Here is a 6,000-nt window from a genome sequence, read left to right as displayed (position 1 = left end):
TGTCCATGTGTGTACAACCTTGTCATTCTTATCCTATTTGTATAAGAATTATCCTGAGATAAACATAGAACTGCGATCTACAAAAACCGAGGGCAAGAAAGGAAGTGAGACACTCTTTAGGGGAAGTCAAGTAAGTTCACTCCAAGGCAAGGAGCTCCTTAGCAAAGAAGAAACTTGAGGAAAGTGTGAAAGTGAAGATAATCCAAGTGTGGGCTTCATATTCTGTGGAAGACATTATCCAAAGATAAGGAAAGGCAACCTAGGATTTGGTAGGTTGAGTTGGGAAGTTTTCTTAAAAACAAGCATAGAAACAAACAAATGTGACACATACTGTCTGTCCACCTACCCATCCCCTTGGCCATCCACCTCCCCCCCACCTCCCACTCCATCCATCCATCCATCCATCCATCCGTCCTTTTCTAGCATGCACCTACTCTACCCTATTTCAATGATACTATAAATCGCCCAAAATATTTAAAAATTCCTCTTTTGGAATTACCTGCAGAATCACAATTTTGTGTGTGTGTGTGTTACCTTGTGATTGTGCTTTGTTTTCAACTAAGGCAGTTATCCAATATTTAATTTATCTGATTCAGCTCTGGATGACTTTTGGTTGTTTTTTAAATGTTTATTTTATTTTGAGAGAGAAAGAGAGCACATGTGCATGAGCAGGGGAGGGGCAGAAGAGGGAGACAGAGAATCCCAAGCAGGCCCTACACAGGGCTTGATCTCACGACCTTGAGATCATGACCTGAGCTGACATCAAGGGTCAGATGTCAACCGACTGAGCCACCCAGGTGCCCCTAGTTATTTTCAAAACTTATGTATGTTCGTAGGAGAAAGATTTCTCAACATTGAGTATATTCCGAATAGTCAACTGTAATAACTGAAAGAAATCATTCCCGGTAGGAAGTAAAGCAGTGGGGAAGAGGGTGGCTCACACGATAAGCACCAGGATCAGTGAGGCAGAACCGTAGCAGATGATGCTGACTCCGAGGGCCAAGGAGCATGGGCGTGTGTAAATACGCACCTGGTAGAAAGGGCTGTGGAAGACACCTGTTCTTTCCATCTCACTACAGGCTGTGAAACATGAGACCTCACAACTCTGTTCTCCAGACCATCCTGGGAAATAAAATAGATGTCTAATTCTTACGTAACTAGGAGCACACATGAGTAGGTTTTACTTTCATTTATAATAAAGTATCTAAAGAAATCTTGTAATGATATTAGCTAATTAACCATTTGTGTTTAGGTCCTATCAACAAATCTGAAAATGATTGCTTGATTTTTCCTAAAATCTTAGAAAAGATAGTTTTTATTATTTATTTCTTTTGAGAGAGAGAGAAAACAGATAGTTTTTATTATTTATTTCTTTTGAGCGAGAGAGAGAGAGAGCGTGACCAGAGGAAGGGCAGAGAGAGAGGGAGAGAACCCCAAGCAGGCTCTGCACAGTGCAGAGCCTGACATGGGGCTTGATCTGACAAACCGTGAGATCATGTCCTGAGCCAAAATCGAGAGTCAGATGTTTAACCTACTGAGCCACCCAGGCACCACAAGATTTTTTTTTTTTTAAATTCTTGATGCTTGAACCTGGATTCCAAGGATTTTTAAAGCTCTTTTAACTAAATTAAAATCTGGGAATGAAAAAATGGTTTATTGTTATCAGCCCTCAAAAGTTTTGGCAAGACAAGTTTAATTCACTTTGGAAAGGAGCCCAACGTTGCCACAAAGCAATCTTTTCCAACCTCATCTCTCATTAACTTTGTTCATGAGAGGAGAAACAAGCTTAGCATTTGAGCAAGAATATTAAAGCCCAGCCTCAAATAATCATCTAGTCGTTTTGACCTCAAAGGACACGTTGCATTATTTAATTTCTCTCAAACAGCTGAGTTGCAAGCCAGTGTCCCCAAAGTGGCAGGATATATTTTTCTGTTCAGGCCATATAACACACAATAAAATTAATAGCACTTCCTTCCCAGCTCATTGGACATTCAAGTGTATATATTTCGTATTGGCAAATATAGCTGCTTTTTTTTTTTTTTTTTTTTTTTTTTATCGTGGAGCTTAAATTGGACATAACCTGGGGGAAGTATCTGATAAATATTGTCAACACTCCATGTGATGCTTCAAAATGCCAGTTTGTGCCAAACCTAAAACCTCTTTTGTTTGCCTCTGACCTTAATCTTGATTTGTTCCTTCAAATGGCCATCTACTCCCCTCAGTCCAGCTGTTGATGCTTTTTGGTTGGTTTCCCTAGTTAAAGGTTTTAAGCCTGTAAAGTTTTGAAGTGCTTTGGCTTCATAGTATATGGAGTGTTATCCTGAGAAGGGGAAGATATTGAAAAATAATGCAGCTGTCCAAGAATTAGGACATATTGGGAACAAATGGGGACATGTTGGCCCCAATTTGGGATAGCTGAAGGGTAATCAGCAAAGTAAGGGTAATGTGAATAATCCAAGAACTCCATAATACTTTCAGTCTCCAAGTGTTAGGCAATTGAGTTTCTTTCCTCCTTACTCACTTTTGTAAACATTGACTTTATGACTCTTTAATTTTTGACACTTTAATTACAGCGTGTCTTGGTGTGGATCTCTTTGGATTCATCTTATTTGGAAGTCTTTGGGCTTTCTGGGTTTCAATGTCTGTTTCCTTCCCCAGGTTAGGGAAGTTTTCAGCCATTATTTCTTCAGACAAGTATTCTGCCCTGTTCTCTCTCTCTTCTTCTGGGATCCCTATAATGTGAACGTTGGTCTGCTTGATGTTGTCCTATGTGCCACTTAACCTATCTTTACTTTTTATTTTTCTGCTCTCATCAGGTTGAGTTTCCCTGCCCTATCTTTGAGTTCACTAATCCTTTCATCCACTGATCCTTTCTTGCTCTCCATCAAGTCAGCTATTAAACCCTTTTATTCTATTTTTCAGTTCAGTTATTGTATTCTTCAGCTCTTGTCATTTCTGTTTGGTGCTTTCTTACATTTTCCTTCTCTTTGTTAAAATTCTCACTTTGTTCATGCCTTGTTCTCTCGACCGTGGTGAGCATATTTATAGCCATTTTTCTTTTTGAACTCTTTAGCAGGTAAACCACTCATCTCTGTTTCATTGAAGTATTTTTCTAAGGTTTTCTCTTGTTCTTTCATTTGGAACATATTCCTATGTTTCTTCATTTTCTTGGACTTGAAAAAAATTTTTTTAATGTTTATTTTGAGAGAGAGAGAGAGAGAGAGAGTGCGCGCATGAGCGAGGGAGGGGCAGAGAGAGAGAGGGAGACACAGAATCCGAAACAGGCTCCAGGCTGAGCTGTCAGCACAGAGCCGATGCAGGGCTTGAACTCACGAACCATGAGATCATGACCTGAGTTGAAGTCAGATGCTTAACTGACTGAGTCACCCAGGTGCCCCATTTTCTTGGACTTTCTATATTGGTTTCTATGCATTAAATAAAATAGCCAACTCTCTGAGTCTTGAAGGAGTGGCCTTCTTCTGTAGGAGCTGAACCTTATTGTTCACCGCCCCCCCCCCCCCACCTCTTGGTTGCCTCTCAAAACTTTGTGATTATCTAAGCAAATTACTTGTTCTTAGTGGCCTCCAACAGTTGAGGGTGTGCCAAGACCAGTCGGTGTACCAAGGGAGGATCTCAGGCGGCATCTAGATTCAGGCTCATTGGAGGCCAGACCTTCAGGCAGCAGCTTTTAAGGTTCCCAAATATACTTCTTTAATGCGAAGACTGAGAGATGGACATTTCTGTCTCCTTCCTCTGCACTGAGCCCTGGATGTTAAGCAGTTAAGGACTGTTTCTTTGCTCCTGTCCTGTTGAACCTATGAACATGAGCCTCACTGTCTACCAGAACCAGTCTATCAAAGGATGTGTATTCTGGGCAGCAGCCATAAGGACCAGGATGCCGGATACGTACATAAGCAGCTTTCTGGGAGACACCAGCACCAGGGGGCAGGGCAGAGGGAGAGCAAGAAGATGATGCCCGCTGCTCTCCCTGATCTCTGGAGAGGATTGCAATCTACCCCTAGATGTGTTTAACTAGAAGTCCCCCGCCCCCAACCCACTCTTTATAGTGCTTCTTTCCTCTCTCAGAGAAAGACTAGGGTTTATGACCACGGCCTCTGTGCTGTACCTTGGTTAAGAACTATTTTTCAGGGCGCCTGGGTGACTCAGTCGGTTAAGCGTCCTACTCTGGCTCAGGTCATGATCTCACAGCTTGTGATTCAAGCCCCACGTTGGGCTCTGTGCTGACAGCTCAGAGCCTGGAGCCTGCTTCAGACTCTGTGTCTCCCTATCTCTCTGCCCCTCCCCTGCTCATGCTCTCTGTCTCAAAAATAAAAATAAAAACATTAAAAAAAAAAAGAACTATTTTCCATTTGTTACAGTCCTGTGATAGCAACGAACATAAGCCCTACTGACCACCAGAGCCTGGTGATCAGGGGCTGTCCCTTGGGTGGTGGCTGCAAAAACTGGGGCCCCGGTCATGTGCACAACCTCCTTTCTGGGAGATAACCTGAAGGCAGAGCGAGCGAGCATAGAGATGGTCCTTGCCGGCTTCTGCAGTCCGGTGGCCTCGAGATGTGTGTTGTTAAAGGCCTGCCCCTCGGGATGAATCTTTTAAGATAAACCACAGGCCTATTTCACAGAAAGACTGGTTGCATTTCAGTTGCTGCCTCTGCACTGTGCCCTAGAGGTTTAGCCGTGGTGAGTCCGGAGACCCCTTTAAATTTGCTATAAGCTTGTGGTCCTGTGGATGCAAATCCCATTGTCTTCCAGAGCTAGATGTTTTGGGGACTCATCTCTCAGGTGCAGGTCTTGAAAGTTAGGGGTGCCAGGTGTGGGGTTCAAACCCTTTGCCTCTCAAGGAGAAGCTTAGGGCTGTGAGTTCTCTGCTATCTGTGGGCGCCTCTCCGAGAGTGTGGTTTATGGTGACATTGTGTCTTCGCCTCTCCTCCCCGTTTTGATGTTGTTGTTTTTCCACCCTGCCCCCCACCAAGATGTAAGAGTTGCTCAGCTAGTTTTTGCATTTCTTTCAGAGGGAATTTTTCTGTAAGTAGCTATAGATTCAGTGTATCTGTGCAAAGAAGTGAGTTCAGGATCCTTCTATGTCAGCACCCAGAACAGGAAAACCCTGTAGCTCTTTCTTTGAAAACATGGAACAATTCCTCCATGAGAAGCAGATCACCAGGTATGAGCTCAGAAGGGCTAGAATCTCCCTCCTCTTCTTCCACCCGACCCCATCACCTGGCCTTGGCCTTGTGCATAACTGGCATTGAGCCAACACAGTTGAAAGGAAGAGGGATCTGAGACTTGCAGGTAAGGAGGGGACACTGAGGCTGGCTGGCTTACACTGCCAGATGCTCCTCCTGAGTTCTTCTGAAGACGGACATCTAGAAACAAGGGTGCTCTACTCCCGAGAACCCTGAAAACACTTCAGAGGCAAGGCAGACTAGAAGAATGATTCTGGGTTCTTGGGCTGCCGTTCCTTGAATTCACACACCACTTTGCAACGCCCACCGGCGAGGCTGAGGAGCGTAGAGGACGCTCTTTCCTTCACTGGGCCTTTGTTCGTTGATGTTCCTGCCTCCGGCACTGGTAAACGTGCCGTCTGGAACACATCTGCCCCCATCTTTACCTGTCAAATTCCGATTCGTCCATTAGGTTGCAACAAAACTTTCCCTTTCTCAAGAGGCTTTTCTAGATCCTCTTGATCTAAATTGAATTCTTCCTGTTATATTCTCTCAGAGGACCCTACACTCTACCTTAACGGCACTTACCGTATTTTGTATCTACGGACGTCGTATGTTACTGATAGCGCGTTTCTCTACCGGCCTGTAACCTCCAGGAATGCAGGGAACAGCTGTATCTTCAGCACTTAGCCGAGTGATACAGGGATGTACGCAGTAGGCTCTAGTGATAGATCAGCTGTTGGGGGTGGGAGGGGCAGATATATTTTCTTTAAAAAGTCTGCCTAAACTCTATTTAAGGGTAGTAAAGGCTGAAGTA

Source organism: Puma concolor, chromosome D2 (genome assembly GCF_028749965.1).
Source record: "Puma concolor isolate L17-30 chromosome D2, mPumCon1.1.hap2, whole genome shotgun sequence".
NCBI classification, from domain to species: domain Eukaryota; kingdom Metazoa; phylum Chordata; class Mammalia; order Carnivora; family Felidae; genus Puma; species Puma concolor.
Note: the sequence above shows the minus strand (reverse complement) of the source record.